The sequence below is a fragment of the Cupressus sempervirens genome, chromosome 6, assembly GCF_028749045.1.
Source record: "Cupressus sempervirens isolate cs-2001-9-10 chromosome 6, ASM2874904v1, whole genome shotgun sequence".
In the NCBI taxonomy this organism is placed as follows: domain Eukaryota; kingdom Viridiplantae; phylum Streptophyta; class Pinopsida; order Cupressales; family Cupressaceae; genus Cupressus; species Cupressus sempervirens.
This window is the reverse complement of record NC_143123.1, coordinates 702,691,186-702,710,942: the sequence shown is the minus strand read 5'-3', so window position 1 is coordinate 702,710,942 and position 19,757 is coordinate 702,691,186.

The window sequence follows — 19,757 nt, the reverse complement described above, 5'->3', positions numbered from 1 at the left end:
TGTTTAATACAATTAGTTACTAATATTTTTATGATATTGGAATGTAGGTACATCATGAAGAGTAGCCACGCATGAAGATAAAAAACAAAATAAGCAGTAGAATGAAGAAAATTCTATTCCATTTTTGACACTATGATTTTTGATAGTTGTTTATTAATGTAATAATAATGAAACACTTGAGATATTTTAAATGTAAACTTGTTGATTTAACGTAAGAAACAAATATTTTTTGACTTAATGTAATTTATGTGGAGGGACCTAAAAATGACAATTTTAATACATACTAACACCAAACTTGCACTGTGTCCAATGCCAAAAAATTAAGGGAGGTAAAAAAAAAAAAATTTACTTAATACTAACCCTAGAGACCCTTGTTTTGTCTACAGAGGGCCTCCATCATTCATGGCCACCCTATATTGAAGAGTCTCCAAGGTGCTCTAAGTGCATTTGGAGGTTGATCTTTTGAAGGTTGTAACTTGGATCTCATGAGGCTATTAGTGAAACATCAAATGCTATAGGATGGTCATGTTGAGGCCTACAATAAATTATCTTGTTTCTTAGAGATCACATTCTATTTGGATTTAGCACAGCAATCTTGTTCGATGCCAAAACTCGTAGTGTGCCTTAGTTCATAGGTGCATCACTGTGTAAATTTGAAACCACTAATCTTGGCATTGAATCATCAGTTCCATTAGCTCCAGATGGGTGGGTGAACCCTAGTGACATCCTTATTATGATCATAGAGAGCCTCTATCGTTCACAGCCACCTTGTACCAAAGAGTCTCCAAGGTGCTCTATATGCATTTGGAGGTCAATATTTGGAGGGTCGTAACTCAAATCTCGTGTGGGCTATTGGTAAAAAGTAAAATGTTATAGGATGGTTGTGTTGAGGCCTACAATAACCTGTCTCATTTCTAAGAGATCACATTCTGTTAATATTCGGCATAGCCATCTCACTTGATGCCAAAACTCGCAGTGTGCCTTAGTTCATAGGTACATCACTATGTAACTTTGAAACCATTTATTTTAGCATTGAATCATCAGGACCATTAGCTCTAAATGGGTGGTTGAACTCTATTTATGTACCTTTTTTTTAATTGCGGAGAGCCTCCATTGTTCGTGGCCACCCAATACCAAAGAGTCTCCAAGGTGCTCTAAGTGCATTTAGAGGTTGATCTTTTGAGGGTCATAAGTCAAAGCCCATGTGGGCTATCAATAAAATTTTAAATGGTACATGATTTTCATGCTAAGGCCTAATATAACATATCTCATTTTTGAGATATCATGTTCCATTTGGATTCGGCACGACGATCTCGCTCAATGCCAAAACTCAAAGTGTGCCTTAGTTCATTGATGCATCACTACATAACTTTAAAACCATTGATCTTGGCATCGAATCATCAGCACCATTATCTTTGAATGGGCAAGTAAACCATGGTGAGACCCTTTTTCTAGCTATGGAGAGCTTCCATTATTCGTGGCCACCTTGTACCGAAGAGTCTCCAAGGTGCTCTAAGTGTGTTTGGAGATAGATCTTTAGAGGGTCATAACTTGGATCTCGTGGGGGCTATCGGTGAAATTTCAAATGCTACATGGTTTTTATGCCAAGGCCTAGAATAACCCATCTCATTTCCAAGAGATCACATTCCATTTGGATTTGGCACAACGATCTCACTCAATGCTAAAACTTGCAGTGTGCCTCAGTTCATAGGTACATTACTATGTATCTTTGAAACTGTTGATCTTGGCATTGAATCATTAGTGCCATTAGCTCCATATGGGTGGGTGAACCCTAGTCACACCCTTGTTTCAATTGTAAAGAACCTCCATATATGGTGGCCACCCCATACCAAAGAGTCTCTAAGGTCCTCTAAGTACATTTGGAGGTCGATCTTCCAAGGGTCGTAACTCAGAGCTCATGGGAGCTATTGGTGAAATGTTGAATGCTATAGGATGATTATTTTGAGGCCTATAATAATATATCTCATTTTTAGGAGATCACATTCCATTTGGATTTAGCACAATGATCTCATTTGATGCCAAAACTTGCAGTGTTCCTCGATTCATAGGTGCATCACTTCATATCTTTGAAACCACTCATCTTGGCATCAAATCATCAGTTCCATTAGCTCCAAATGGGTAGGTAAACCCTAGTGACACCCTTTTTTTGATCACAAAGATCTTCCATTATTCGCAGCCACCCTATACCGAAGAGTCTCCAAGGTGCTCTAAGTGTGTTTGGAGGTTGATCTTCTGAGGGTCATAATGTAGAGCTTGTGGAGGCTATTGATGAAACATAGAATGCTACAAGATGTCCATAACAAGGCCTATAATAACCTACATCATTTTCAAGATATTAAATTCTATTTAGATTCAGCACAACAATCTTACTCAATACCAAAACTTGTACTATGCCTTAGTTCATAGGTGCATCACTGCATAACTTTGAAATCACTGATCTTGGCATCAAATAATCAATTCCATTAGCATTGGATGGGTGATTGAACCCTAGTAACACTCTTGTTCCTACTATGGAGATCATCCAATGTCTGCAGCTACCCTGTACTAAAGAGTCTCCCAGGTGCTCTAAGTGTGTTTCAAGGTTGATCTTTTGAGGGTCATAACTCGGATCTTGTGGAGGCTATCAATGAAATATAAAATTTTATAGGATGGTTATGCTAAGGCCTACAATAACCTATCTCATTTTGAGAGATCACATTCTATTTGGATTTGGCACAACTATCTCGCTCAATGCCAAAACTTGCAGTGCACCTCAATTCATCAATGCATCACTAGACAACATTGAAACCATTAATCATGGGATCAAATCATCAGTACCATTAGCTCCAAATGAATAGGTAAACCCTACTGACATCATTTTTTCATCCATGGAGAGCCTCCAACTTTTGTGGCCACCTCCTATCGAAGAGTCTCCAAGGTGCTCTAAGTGTGTTACGAGGTCAATATTTTGATGGTCATAACTCAAAGCTCATGGGGGGTATCAAATAAATTTTATATGCTACAATATGGTCATGTTGAGGCCTACACTAACCTTTCTCATTTCTAAGAGATCACTTTCCATTTGGATTTGGCACATTGATATCGCTTGATGCCAAAACTTGTAGTGTGCCTCAGGTCATAGGTGCAACACTATGTAAGTTAGAAACCATTAATATTGGCATCAAATCATCAGCTCCATTATCTCTAGATGGGTGGGTGAACCCTATTGACACCATTTTTTGGCTACAAAGAGCCTCCAACGTTCGCGGCCACCACATACTGAAGAAAATCCAAGTTACTCTAAGTGCATTTGGAGGTTGATCTTCCAAGTGTCATAACTCAAAGCTCAAGGGGCTATTGGTGAAATTTCAAATGCTACAAGATGTTCATGCTAAGGCCTATAATAACCTATCTCATTTTTGAGCTATCAAATTTTGTTTGGATTTGGCACAATGATCTCACTCGATGCTAACACTTGCAATGTGCCTCAATTCATTGGTATATCACTGTGCAACTTTGAAATTGTTGATTTTGGGATCTAACCATCAGTTCCATTAGATCTAGATGGTTGGGTGAACCCTATTGACACCATTTTTCTGGCCATGGAGAGCCTCCAATGTTCACAACCACCCAATACTGAAGAGTCTCCAAGGTGCTCTAAGTGCATTTTGAGGTTGATCTTCTAAGGGTCATAACTCAGAACTCGTGGGGGCTATCAATGAAATTTTGAATGCTACAAGATGTTCATGTCGAGGCATAAAATAACCTAGTAACACCTATTTTGACCACAAAGCCTGAATGATATTTTTGACCAATACATATTGAAATGTCTCGTAATAGCAAAGATGGGATCCTAAGACCAAATTGGCCATGGATTTGGCTAACTATAGAAATCTTAAGGGATTTAAAAGATCATTTCAAATTAAAAATTTATGATATAATTTAAAATTAAACATTGCATCAAAGTTTGATAATAAAGGTTGTTAAAATGTTCTTCACAAATTATTGCATTTGAATCAAATATAACAAACATGATCAAAATGAATGGCATTCCATAAACATGAACAATTTACATGATCCATGGTCAATTGAACAATACTATACTAAATTAATATCTATATCATTGTGCACATAAATTACAAAAATCTATATTAAACTACATGTATCCATAGGCAAATTACACAAATATATATCAATGTTCATGTATCCATAGACAAATTACACAAATATATATCAAAATACATAGATCCATATACAAAATGTGGTTGATCATGCCATCTAAATGTGTATGATATCAATATTTCTATATAAAATGTGGCATATTCCATCTCAAAATGTCTAATGATGCGTCATATGACAACTGTACTATCCTATGATGTTGGTGGATCATCAAAATGCAGCCTCTTTACTACACTAGGTGGATCAGATGCTCCTACATAAACAAAAAAGGAAAATTCAAATTTAGACTACTAAATTTATATGATTCCATGTATCTAACATTGAATTACTCAAATGCATAATGATCCTTTTTTTAATGGAGATTTATAGTATTGAACTTTCATCATAAATACCTCTCTCATCAACCTCCTGCATCGGTCAAGAGTCCTCTCATATGTCAAGATTTATGGAACCTGGTTGGTTGTGGCCTATATATGTTCAATTATGTTTGTTATATGGATCTACAACTTAAACTATAACATTATAATTCATAGCATACTAAATTTATAACATATAATCAAGAATTCAAACTACAACTTACCTGTGGTGACTCCTCTAGATATAATGCCTACATGAGCAAAGATTAAAAAAATCTAACATCTAGCCTCCTATGCACTATGTGTTTTGTATGAGATAAAAAATCCTAGTTTTCAATATCATGGAAATAAATAAAAATAAAAAATAAATGATACTTATACATACGATGGGGCTCTCGCTATGAATGGAAATGCTAGAGGGTTTATGATGTCAAATCTACCTAGATTCATCATCAGTAGCCATGCCCTATACAATAAAGAATGTAATTAAATTTCATTACCACAAAAATTTTACAAGAATTAATCAATATTTAATCACTTTAAAAGCACCTAATTACCTTTCCCTTGAAAATGGGTTGTGCCTCAACCCCCCACACTCTACCCCCCACTGACAGGTGATACTTGCAAGAGAAAAGAAAGATTAGAAACCATATATGCTCCAATATTAAATAGAAAAACAATGAAAATACAACATAATGTACCATAGATTTCTCAAGACCAAATGAAATAGCCAAGAGTGTGATATCATCAACCTATCTCAGCTCCTCTTCAATCAGTCATCGACCAAACATGAATGAAGATCACATACATGTATAAGTCAGTATTGGTTAAATTTACTCTATTATAAAGATGAACTTTAAATCACATATTTTGTAACAAAGAAATGTATACATGTACCACACAATAGGATCCCATGCCTTTTCATGCCCCTCCTCTCTCATGTCAGGGTGTGTAGTCTATTATGCACACCTAGTGTATCATCCTCCTCAAATAAAATCAAATACTTAGAAAGATCATCTATAGGACCTAGGCAAATATTCTTGCATGTTATGCAAGTATGGGTTACATAAACATGTGATTTTTGATCTTAGACTGGTTTTGATGAGTGAGTGTCAACACACTTAAGCCATTTACTTAGTTCATGCTGAACTAGTAATGCAGGCCAAGTATGACATACAAATGTTAGACCATGCTAAGTTGCAATGAGTGTCAAGTCACTCTGGTGTTGAGTAAATAATGGATGTTGAGTAATACAAGTGTTGAGTTAGAATAGAATTATAGTGTATGTTGAGCATTAGTCACTACATATGCCAAGTGACACAAATTGGACAATTTTGTTTGTAATGGCACAAACAACTATGTAAACTATTTTACAGCTAACCTAAGTATAGATTATGATCTTTTGGATATAAGGATGAATCTATATGTGGATTTCTTATGCAATTTGTAATTAGAATCTGATAAGATTAATAACCCAAAAAACTAGTGCAAAGAGTAAATATCTAAACTATGAATGCAAATGATACAAAATCAAAATAGCATCATAGAGTTAGTCTCCAAGAGAGTAATGCAAATGCTGGAAGCAAAACAGCATTAAGAGGATGAAAAAATAAGAGATGCAAATACAAGCCAGGTAGTATGCTTATATAGGCTAGGAAGAGGGAGGAGGTGGCAACACCAACCAATGAGGAGCAACCATCTATCGGATTAAAGATAGTAAAGTATCTTCCCAAGATAGCTAATGGATGCTCACATGTAGGAAGGTGACACCTCACAACCATTCACCTAATAAGACATGCTTTATTAACCTAAGCGAGATTATTAAAAGTGTAGGAAAAACCTAGCAGAATAGGAAAAATAAAAAACTACACTAACACCCCCACATAAGCGAAGCTTAGGTGGATGTAGAAATGGGTCCCGGCAATTCAAGCCTGATGAGGTACCCATGTACATAAAATTCCCCCAAAAAAGAGAGAAAAGAGACTCCCCAAAGAAAATTAGGACTCCATGTGAGAGGAAGAGGCCCCCCCAAAAGATGAAGCATCCCACACCCCCAGCAAAGCTTCCAAATTTTTTCTGGTAGATCCACTTACATCGAACAATTTTTCTTCCCTTAGAAAAAGGGACAAGATCCCAAGTGTGGTTCCTTATCAAGGAACTATACTCTTCCTGCATAGTTGTATCCCACTCAAAAATACCAGAAGCCTCATGAAAGGACTATGGATTTGAGGAAGCAACAATGAAGATATGTAGAGCATCCTGGAATTGTAAACAAGTATGCTTGGTGTCTGATGGATCCCAAACCCAATCACCTACAAACTGCAAGGTCTAACTAGCCCAAAGTGGACCAGAAGATGGAAAATCTAGAGGAGAATCATCAACCTGTGAATGATGACTAGGAGAGGAAGGAGGTGAGTCCTCTGAATCACTCTCTGCATCAAAAGTGGAGGTAGAAGACTGCTCAAGTGAATCTGACCCATCAGAAGATCTATCATGTATTCCAAGTGACTTCAATGTCAAAGTAGAAGGCAACCCTGTGACCATGCTCTGCTGGTTAAGCTGATGCAAGTAGTGAAATTTAAGATGGCCAAACTGCTCATGCCATAATCTACTCACATCATTAAAGTGAGTGAGCAAAATAGTCAAAGGAGGATCAGGAACAAAGTGAGAAAACATATAGAGTCATGACTGATGATCTGCTCTCCCAACTGCAACTGTAGAATCATTGTGCAACTCACGTATCTCCACTGAATTAGGAGTGAACTCAACCTGCTTGCCTAAACCTATGTGAGTGATCTGGTGTATGGATAGAAGATTAGTTGACAATGAAGGTACATAAGGAACATCATGGAATGTGTCATCCCCCACATCAACAGACCCTCTCCCACACACCTCAACAAGAGTGTTATCACCCATCAAAATAGAAGGCATAGTACACGGCTCCAAGGATGCAAGTTCTTCCTTAGATGAAGCCATGTGGTGTGAAGTACCCGAATCAAGGACCCAAGTGGATGGTGAGGAAGCAACTACAAAAAGGGCCTTGCCCTTTCCTTTCTCCTTGCTATTTTCTTTTTCTTTGTTAGACCCTTCATTAGAACTTTGTTTGATAGACTCAGGAATACTAATATTATTCTTCTCAAGAATGTATGTCAAGTGATCAAGTTGTTTTTGAAAACATTTATGTTCATCATGACCAGGTCTTTCACAATAGGCACATTTGACCTTTTCTTTCTTAGGCTTATTGCCCTTGGAAGATGGTGTATCAATAGTTGCTTTTGAAAAAATTGATATTTGATCCTTCTTCTCCTCGCTATTCTTTTGTTTCTTGTCCTTACTATTATTGTTACTACTTTGTCCTTGTTGTTCTTGTCATGTCCCCTTTTCAAATAATTAAAAAAATAATAATCTTTGCTAAGACAGGCAGGCCCAAGAAAGTGAAGTTTCAGAAAAAGGGAGTTAATCTTTGGAAACTGTTGGACTAATAAATGATAATTATTATTAAAATATGTTTCATTAACCTCTCTTGGATGTGATTTACAGTTATGCCCTTTTTAAAGAGGTTTGGAGGCATTTTGGGGGGGATTCCAGAACTTGATTTTGCTGATTTCTTTGTTATTCTTCAGAGGTTGCCAAACCTGTGGAGAAGGAGACCCAAGAACGGGAGTTTGCAGGTTTCCAAGGAGACCCAAGAACAGGAGTTTGCAGGTTTCCAAGGAGACCCAAGAACAGGAGTTTGCAGATTTCTAGGAAGGCTAAGGATGGGAGTTTGAAGCCATTTCATGTGCATGCTCATACAGAGTTTGCCTTTGTGCTGAACAGTGTAGATTTGTGGGTTTTTGGGTGTGTTTTTTGCATGAGTTTGGTGTTTTCAGTTGAGCATTTCATATCAGTTTTGGTTGCTGCTGTATTTTAGAATTTAAGTTGTTAAAATAGAGCTGAATATATGTATTGGGATGTGATTAAACTTCTGAGATAGTTTATTAGTGTTTTTGTAGTGTTTCCGGGCATTTTTGTGTTAATTTCGGGAGCCCGATGAGCATAGTTTTTGTCCTACATTTGTGAGCTGCTGTGTAAAGGCTATATAGATCTGGAAATTTTATTTTGTAGGCTGTTATGCTGCTGAAATTTTTGTAAAAATGTCCATTTTCAGATTTATTAATAATAGGTGAAGCTGTGAAGCTTTTGGCACCATTTCTGGCATACTCGATTTGGGATTTCTTGAGAAATTTGGAGGATCTTTGTGATATTAGTTGTTTGATCTTAAAGATCTGATTAAAGGTTGGAAATATCATACAAAAATCAGAAAAGGGACATTTCAGTGGCATCAGAGCCATGATCTTGCCAACCTGAGGGTTTGTAGAAGTTTGCAGAAGTTTGCATTTCAGTTTTGACAACTACCTAGATCTTGCATGTCAGTTTTGTCAACTACCCAGATCTTGCATGTCATAATTTGGTGGTTGCATGTTGCTTCTAATCAGTTGCATGTCAAAATATATGGTTGATGATACTTATAATAATTTTCATGTTAGTTCTTGGTGAATTTGGTGGTTGTATAAGTTTGCATGTCAGTTTTGACAACTACCCAGATCTTGCATGTCATAATTTGGTGGTTGCATGTTGCTTCTAATCAGTTGCATGTCCAAATCTATGGTTGCATGCTACGTCTAATGATTTGCATGTTAGTTCTTGGTGTTTGAAGAAGTTATATCCTATTGGGGTTACACTCTACTTTATCCAGAATGGATAGGTATAGTACAGAGTCTCAAAAGACACGATCTTGGACAATTGATAACCAGAGTCAAAACAGTAGAAAGGATGGTTATTTAGACATTCGAGATAAACTTATGAAAATAAGCCATGACATGTCTGAACAGTTGGTTGAGCACCACCGTATAATGAATGACATGTTATCTGACCCAGCTAAGGTGGATAAGTTGACTGGATTTCTATTTGGCATATTTTCTCACAGGACAGATGACACAATTCCCAAGAAGTTGCATGAGGAGTTTGAGAAACTAGCTGATAGCCAAGTAGAGGTCTCAGATTCTACTCTGCCACAGGAGGTGATGGGAAAGGATATTACATAGATTGATAGTAACGATCAACTTGATACTCAGATTGAGACAATTGTTTACAGGTCGTCAAAGGGTGATGCCACAAGTATTCAGGATGGTATATTACAACAGGCAGTGACTACAGTGTAGTGGGTTCAGATGATGATTATGAGGATGTTGTTGTGTAGGATGGTGAGATACCTAGTAGAGATGAGCAGACATTGAGCATTCATGACTTTGCTGAGAAAGAGTACCAGGCACAGTTAGATGCTTCATCACATGAGGTTGAGGCAGGTAGTACTTCACATGATTTATCTCGCCAGCTGAAGGTGAGTGAAGATAGTATTGTGACTTCATTACCTCATCATGACAGGTATGTGGAGTTAGTTGGTATTGGTCATATTACTCAGGTGAGGAGTTTGCTTGAGTTACCAGTTGATTCTAGTTTATGGATATGGACTCGAGATTGTTTTATTGGTGTTTGGGATTTAGTTGACTGGAGATCTTTAACACTTTTTGGTAGCAGTGTTTGTTTGGGTGCTATCATGGATTTGATTAGTAGATTACATGGTGTTGTCTTTTCTTGTGCCAGTATCTTGTCTGATGTTGGTATTAGTTTTTATACACCAGTGTTGGGCTTTGTTCATATATCCAGTCAACCATACTTGTTGGAATGTGTTGATGATCTTTAATATTTGGCAGTGTGTACAAATGAGTCCCAGGATCATATTGGCATTGATGACATCCATGAGGATGTAGTGGGCAATTTTGAAGACTTAGTTTCTTTGGGTATAGAGGAGTTGGACAGCAGTGCTACAGTTTTTGATACTATGTATGTTGATATGAGCTTTAGAGTTGATTCACAGGACATGGATGGTAATACTCTAGAGACTAGTAACTTTGAGGATACTCCTTTAGACAATGCATCAAAGGAGGTTTGTAGGAGACAGTCAAGCCAATGCCATCATGTGTCTAATCACTTAAGAGTTAGTGACCAAGACATTGCTATCACTTGCCAACATTTTGATGTTGCTCGTCAGTTATTAGCAGTTTATGGATGGGGTTCTCCTACTAGTGATGAGCAGGAAGGAAGTTATCTTTCCTTGATAGAGATCCACTCTTTATGGGAGGCTATTCAAATTTTGAGATAGAATTATATGCAGTTGGTAGCTGACAGAGATTATCTTATGGAGTGGGGTAGTACAGTATATGATGCATTGTTGGCCAAGGAAGATGAGGTGAGTGAGCTTACTGAGCAGCTTGAGGTGACTTCTGAGATTCTTGAGAGTACACAGTTGGCTTTCAAGGAGTCACAGTTTCATTTGGCTAAGGTGACCATGGAGTTAGAGAAACTACAGTCTTTATCTGATTCTATACAGTCACAAGCTATGGTGTTTGGTGATTCGAGGATGTCCATGGCTGAGATTGTCAAAGACAGTGGAGATGGGGATGCATCCATCCTTGATACTAGGATTGGCATATCAGGTTCATTCCCACTAGAGTCAAGTTTAGTTGAGTTGGGTATTGTAGCAGATTATTGTATGCCTGACAGGGTGGTGGCCTCTAGTACTGAAGGCACAGAGACTAGAGATGTATCAAAGGTCATGTGTGATGTTGGTGAGTCGACAGTTGGCATGGTTCCTGCTAGTAATAATACTCCCTTGGTGATATCTTTGGAGGTAGTAGTCAGTTCCAACATGGTTGATGATCAATTGTAGTTAGTTTCATCTGGATTATAGTCTGAGCCACTGAATGAGATTGGCGCATTCTATCGGCATTACACTTTGAGGTACGCTCATCAATTTACCTTTGATGACCATGTTGATGAGATTATGATACAGAGATGTACTTTGGTTCCTAGTGCTTATCATCAGTTATGGAATAGTTTGATGCCTCGAGATGAGAGTTGTGATGGGCATGACATGGCGACAGGTTCTGTAGTTGATAGCTTGATAATACATGACTTAGAGTAGGAGTTTTGGAGTGATGCTTCAGTAAGTGTTGTTATTGATTCTACTCCTTTGGCTATGACATCTCCTGACTTAGCTAGTGATCAGTCACAGTGGGTTGTATCACTTGTTCATGGTGAGCTATTGACTGAGGTTGGTTTTTTTAATCAACATTATATTGCAGGGTATGTACATCAGTTAACAATTGATCCTTATGCTGAGGAGTTGATGGCAGAAAAATTTGGTTTTGGTTCCATTTCTTGTTGTTTATCTTGTGATGGCTTTTCACCATCAGGGGTGCATGGGAGTTATGGTTATGAGACAGTGGCAAATAATCTACAGAGTTGTGTTGACTGCAGGAGTTGTACAGTGTGTGGATTCTCCATACTTGGTATAGTTTCATTTGAGAGCATTCACCATTGTTGCAAAGTTGGATTGTACATTCCATATAGGCCAGTGGAATGCATTGATGGTATTTACTATGTTGGTAGTCCACTTTACTTGGGTTTTGATATTCTAAGAGTTTGTGTCTCATGGGTTTTTTACTGTGGTAATGGTGATTTTGGAGTTTGGTTGAGCTATAATTGCCAGTTTGATTATGGATTCCTCTTGGTCATATTGCAAAGGATCTTGCAGGAGTCTGTGTTAATTGGTAGTAGTATAGTTCATGACTACATTTGGGATCCAGGAGGATTGATTGGTTTATTGTTCAGCCATTGCTTGAGGACAAGCAATGTTTGGGAGGGGAGGACTTTTCATGTCCCCTTTTCAAATAATTAAAAAAATAATAATCTTTGCTAAGACAGGCAGGCCCAAGAAAGTGAAGTTTCGAAAAAAGGGAGTTAATCTTTGGAAACCGTTGGACTAATAAATGATAATTATTATTAAAATATGTTTCATTAACCTCTCTTGGACGTGAGTTACAGTTATGCCCTTTTTAAAGAGGTTTGGAGGCATTTTGGGGGGGATTCCAGAACTTGATTTTGCTGATTTCTTTGTTATTCTTCAAAGGCTGCCAAACCTGTGGAGAAGGAGACCCAAGAACGGGAGTTTGCAGGTTTCCAGGGAGACCCAAGAACGGGAGTTTGTAGGTTTTTAGGAAGGCTAAGGATGGGAGTTTGAAGCCATTCCATGTGCATGCTCATACAGAGTTTGCCTTTGTGCTGAACAGTGTAGATTTGTGGGTTTTTGGGTGTGTTTTTTGCATGAGTTTGGTGTTTTCAGTTGAGCATTTCATATCAGTTTTGGTTGCTGTTGTATTTCAGACTTTAATCTGTTAAAATAGAGCTGAATATATGTATTGGGACCTGATTAAACTTCTGAGATAGTTTATTAGTGTTTTTGTAGTGTTTCCGGGCATTTTTGTGTTAATTTCGGGAGCCCGATGAGCATAGTTTTTGTCCTACATTTGTGAGCTGCTGTGTAAAGGCTATATAGATCTAGAAATTTCATTTTTTAGGCTGTTATGCTGCTGAAATTTCTGTAAAAATGTCCATTTTCAGATTTATTAATAATAGGTGAAGCTGTGAAGATTTTGGCACCATTTCTGGCATACCCGATTTGGGGTTTCTTGAGAAATTTGGAGGATCTTTGTGATATTAGTTGTTTGATCTTAAAGATCTGATTAAAGGTTGGAAATATCATACAAAAATCAGAAAAGGGACATTTCATTTCTTTTGTGCCTTGGTTGGCAGCCAAGGCATGTGACTTAGAGGACGTAAGAGTGCCCATCTGGATTAGCTTGTCCTGTTCTCGAGTGAGATTGACAGCAAAATCATCTAAAGATGGCATGGTGAATTGAGTACCAAGTGCACCCTTAGTAGCATAGAAGGTAGAGACAAACACAAAATATTCTGAACTTAGCTTAGAGAGAATACTAAGAATCAGTTGTTCATCTTTCTTTTCAATTCCACATTGTTTTAACTGCAGCCTTAGTGATTTCAATTTGGTGAAGAAATCTTGGATTGTGTTGAAATTGCCTGAACTCAAACTAATTAATTCATTTTCCAACATATGACCCCTCATTGAATCTTGTGTGCCAAATAGTGTTTCTAGCTTTGTCCATACTTCATTTGGTGTATCCAAAGACTCAATGTGAAATAGCAAGTCAGGAGGAACAGACAAACACAATGTTCTGAATGCCTCATCACATTTGTTAAACCATTTAGGCTTATCTTCATCTTTAGCAGGTTCAGTTTCAAGTCCCATAGTTATCCTATTTAATCCAGCTTTCCTTAAGTGAATTGTCATGCGTGATTTCCACTCAAAGTAATTGTATGGAGTTAGGATGGGCATATTTGTTTGATCCATGATGAAGAAATGTAGAGAAGAAATGCTAGAAAGAAGAGAACCCAGCCACGACAATGCCCCCCCCTCTTTACTCAATCAAAGAACCCCCCCAAAGAAATATGATTTGGCACTTTATTTTAGTGCATTTACAACTACCACTAGAAAGAAATACTTAGTGGTCTTGATTTCAATGCATTACAAACCCTCATGAAGAGCATATGGTAGACGTGAAACTTGGACACAATAATTAAGGAAACAAATAGTACCAATGCGATCTACTCAAAAAATTATGCACTTTCAAAAAAAGAATCACCTCGACACGAGGTCGTATGAGAAAGTTATGATCCTCTGAAGTTTCCAAAACGAGAACTGTGCACAGTCACGGCTGAGAATCTACAATTTCTGAAGAATTCATGCATGAAAATCAAAAAACAACTCCACTAGTGGATAGAGCACAAAAAAATAGCCAAGTTCATAATAAGAATCTTCAAAATCGGAGTCCATATGAGCAAGAACAAGACATTTGAAAACTGCGTTCAAATCTGCAACTGTCAATGGAGAGGGGTATGGTTGTAGCTTTGCATGCTCAATTCTAAAAAATATATAGCTTGCATGCAAAATCTAAAAGATACCTAGATGGTTTTTCAGGGCTGCGAACAAAACCCAGAAAGCATTTTGCTTGCTGATGTACAAAAGATGCTACTGTAGTGTAAATTGGATGTCTTTAACAGTAAAAAATGGCTTCAAAAATTAAAAAACAACCCCAGCAACCAAAATATGACATGCAAATGCTGTATCAGCTTCCTAAGTCCATCAATGGCATGCTGGAACCTGCAAAACTGATTGAAAACTCCAAATATGCAAGTTGGTTGTTAGATTTGAGATTGAAACCCTAGAGAAAAATCGTTTTTGTCAAAACTTTTCTGATTCTCAGGATCATCCAAAGATGCAAGAGAAGAGCATACTTCATTTTACAAAAATTACAATAAAGTTTATTTGCCGCCCCCCCCCCCCCCCCCCAAACTAAAATCTACTCTTGCACATAAAAAAGCTCTAATACCATGTTAGAATCTGATAAGATTAATAACCTAGAAAACTAGTGCAAAGAGTAAATATCTAAACTATGAATGCAAATGATACAAAATCAAAATAGCATCATAGAGTTAGTCTCCAAGAGAGTAATGCAAATGCTGGAAGCAAAATAGCATTAAGAGGATGCAAAAACAAGAGATGCAAATACAAGCCAGGTAGCATGCTTATATAGGTTAGGAAGAGGGAGGAGGTGGCAAAACCAACCAATGAGGAGCAACCATCTATCAGACTAAAGATAGTAAAGTATCTTCCCAAGATAGCTAATGGATGCTCACATGTAGGAAGGTGACACCTCACAACCATTCACCTAATAAGACATGCTTTATTAACCTAAGAAAGATTATTAAAAGTGTAGGAAAAACCTAGCAGAATAGGAAAAATAAAAAACTACACTAACACATGCAACCAATCAAAAAATGGGAAGGTTTAAGTGGCAATATGGATGAATCTCAGTCATAGAATCATATCTAAACTTCTTATGTGTATAAGGGATTGCAAGAGAAGTATAGAGAAGTTTTCATGTACAAATAGAGCATTCATGGAGACTTAGAAGTAATGGCGAAGAGATGAATTACAGAATTAGTTAGAGAAGAACAGAGGATAGAGAGAAGGATATAGCAGTGAGACATCTGATCGAGAAGGATCAAGTAGACAAGTATTTAGAGGTGATCTATTATTAGGCAAGCAAGTGCCAATCGCAGGATCTATGCTAAGATATTTTAGCAAAAAATTTTAGTTAAATCTCTTAATAGAGTAGTCCTAGCAGGCTGTATGAAATCCTTTAATAGGGTGCTTACTTTATTGTAAGTTGAAGTCCTCTAACAAGGCACATACTTTAACAAGGTGTTGAAATCCTTTAACAAGATGGGACTTAACAATATTTGTAAGCCTTTAATAGGGTAGGCCTTTCACAAGGCAAACCATGATTTATGGTCAAAATATTGTAACCTTAATTGGATACACTTTACAACTACAATAGTGAAGATTTGTGGGTATCATCCCAAACCGCAATTTTACCTTCTCACTTGGAGGGCTTCTGGGTAATCATATATGGTGTCAAATGTGTGATTGCTTGCATGTTTACATGATTTAGATGTATATACTTTACATGTTATTTTATTTTATCTATTAAATGCATGAGATGGTTGTGTGGTGAAAAGTTTTATGGGTTCATGTTTTTAATTACTAATTTACACCCCCCCTCCCCCCTCAAAAGTTTACTCTTTCTACTTGTAATTCCAACAATTGTTATCAGAACCTTGTTCTCTAAAAGAGAAGCTTTGTAATTTTGAGGAAATATCTTGAAATGGAAGTCTACAAGTTGGGAAAGACTATTGAAAACTAGGAGATTGAAATACATCTTATACTACATTAGTTAAATGAAGCCAAAGTTGCTTTGAAGAGTTCCTTGAAGAGAAGGAAAGAAATTGCTATTGTAGAGAATGACACACAATACAAAGAGATAGACACCACTAAGCTATTTGCATATGAAAATTCAAATGAATTTGATGCAGTAGTTGCAGATCTAATGGAAAAGAACAAGATCCAAGCTAGGGAAATCAGAAATCTAAAGTTAGAGAAAGAATCACAAGCCATACTCATATGTGAGGTGGTTGAACAAAAGAAGAAAGCCATGATTGAAAAAGACAAAAGAGTCTTAGCCAATAGACTGGAAGAGAAGTCAATAGAGCTAAATAAGATTTCCAACATGCAATTGGATACTCTAAGTCAAATGATGAATGCCAACTATGAACTGAATGTCAAGGACATTGAGATTACTACACTAAAGTTGCAAAATGAACAACTATAGAATGACCTAAAGAAAGAAAATGAATTTGCTGAAAGTTTCAAAAAACCAAATGAAGCTATCAAATACTTTGAGAAATTACTAAAATACCCTAGATCTAACAATGACACATTTGGATTGGGATACACAAGAAATAAAGAAGGAGAGTCATCTAAAAGTGCTAAAGAAAGGAACAACAAAGGTAAGAACTCCAAACCTACTTGTCATAATTGTGGTAAGAAAGGACATATTGCTAATGTGTGTAGGAGAAAGAATACAAATTAGAATTCTAAGCCTAAAGGCATGGTTCATTGTCACAAATGCAACAATCAAGGTCATCAGGCACATGAATGCAAAACCAAGACAATGAACACACAAAGATTTGAAAGATATTTCTACAACTATCAGAACTATGGACATAGAGCTTTTGAATGCAAATCCAAATCCATGTGGCCATCAAACAAGAAAGTAAAGGTAAGGAACAATGGAAACTCTTATTATTAGGATAATAATACAAGATATAGCTGTCATTATTATCAAGAATATGGACATGTTCTTGAGAATTGTATTAGAACACACTTCAATGGTAACTACAAAAGGTGGTTGAGTTAAACCACATGCTTTAGTTGTTTGAAGATTGATCACATCAGTAAGTATTGTCCAACTAGGTCAAAGGCACCAAGTTGTGAATTTGACAAAGGCAAAGGCAAGGTAGATGTTGATCAACACATCAGAAATGAGATGAACAAGACATGTAAAAAGAAAAATGATTGCAGCACATCAAATGCAAAAGAGATCACACCTCATCAAACTAGGCAATCAAGAGGTATGTGGGATTGATATTTAAGTGTTATATCATACATCAATTCCAAAAGGAGTTAGTACTGAAAAGACTACATTAGCATGAATAAAGATGTAAGATGTTGTTGAAAATTAAAGTTAAATCTTTAAGTTTTTTATGTTGTTTCCAAGCATGAAATGTTTTCAATGGATGTTGAGTGGAATGCTAGTTGACGTCGAGCTAGCAGACTGGCTAGTAGATGCCAAGCCAGTAGTAGCTGCCAAGTGATGGAAATATCTATGGATGCTGAGTAATTTTGGAAATGGTGAATGCTAAGCTTATAGTTGTGTAAGCACTCAACATTAAATGTAAGGTTTCTAAAGGGTATATGATTGACTTCTGCTCATTTTTTTTCATTTCAAATTAGAGCAAGAGCAAGCAAAGTAGAAGGTGATTCAAATACTTGTTTGAAGCATTTGGAAAGATCTCAATGATGATCGCACACCAGCATTCAAATTTTACAACATATGTTATCATAAGCTGAGCTACGCAGTTTATTTTTACATAAACCCTAGATTGACAAAATGGCATCTAGTTTTGAAAATGTAGAAGGGAAAGAGGTTTTGATTGTCCAGTTGGTTAGTAATGAAGTGAAACAACCTATATTCAAGGTCATTCCTAACATCGTGTACAAAAAATATCCTTTTGGCCCTCTATCAATGATCCCACCCAATGTTATTATGGTTCAAGATGTGAGAAAATGTTATAATTACAAGGTTGGAGGGATTGGAGATTTAGAAATAAGAGAAGCCTATGAAAAATTATGTGAAAATGGTGTTTTGAAGGAAGAGTACAAAAATGTTGAAAGAAAGGATTTGATCCATGCCCTAGATTTTTTGAGCATTTTTTTCAAGACTGAATGGATTAGAATAGTTTTAAACTGAATCCATGATGGATTCTTATGGCTAGAAGATGGAGTGATAAAGATATCAAAGAGGATAATTCACAAGGTGACTGGATACCCAACCCTAGATCGGCCCAAGACTCTAAGGAGTGCCTCTAAAGAAGTGATAGAGAAAAACACAGGAGCAAAATGGAACAAAAGAGGGATGACAATTGATACCATCATTGATCCTTTACATGAATTTTCTATTAGGGTGATCTCACACAAATTCTATCAATCTAGTAGATTGAATAGTGTACCCTGCATAGTTGCAGATGTTGGTTAGAAAATTGTGAAGAAAGATCATACTTATGATCTGGCATAACTTCAGCTACAATAAGTGATGGAGAATCTTTGAGCCATCAGAAAGACCAAGAGTGCTCAATGTAAGATGGGTGCAATATTGGTCTATATATTCTTCTATGTATAGAATACATTTCCATCTTTTGGTAATGTAGGATAGAAGACCAATAGGTCAGATGTAGTATAGATCAATGAGTTTACTGAGTAGAAGGATAAGAATTTTCAAACATTAATGACTAGCTATTTTGAAGATTTTAAGAAATCTATGAAAGAAAGAATGAGGATACCTATTTCATTGGTTAAGCAACATTATAATGACATATGTTTTCTAGTTAATGCTGATTACACCTTTATGCAAGCTACCACACCAAGGTTCAAATGATTGAGACCACTTGGGTATAAGATAAATGTAGATGAAGCATCAACAACCATAATTAGATTCCTAGCAAAGGAGATTGACAAGAGTGCTAAGATATTTGGCAACTATGATATGGTAAAATCAAAGATTACCATGGAGTTGAAAACTTCCTCCACAGTTAAGAAGAAAGATAAGTTGGTAAAGAAGCTTAAAGCTAAATTTGGTGAGGGTGCAGGGGAGGAAGAGGAAAAATATGAAGAAAACAAAGAGGAAGAGCAAGAACAAACATAAGGACCTCTAGCATTGAACCAAGGCTTGGGAGAGGACAAAGAAGAGGAGGAAATAGTAGGTGCCAAGGGAGAAGAAGCTAAGGAAGTACCTACTCAAGTAGAGCCTAAGAAGAGGAAGGTTAAGGCACAGCCTATGGCTAAGGCAAAGAAAGTTGTCAAACTGTTGCCCCACTTTTTACCATGTACCAATTTTGAAAAGTGGAGATTAACTCATATTATGTATGGATCGGTCAAGTCAATTATTTCTTCCTTCCTCAAAGTGTTAAGTTTCTCCATCGGGTTTCCATCTTTTGTCTTTTCCCGCGTTATATAGCTGGGTGGGTATTCCTTATTGTCATGAGTCTTTGGGGTAGTTTAGGACCTTGCTCGATGGATAT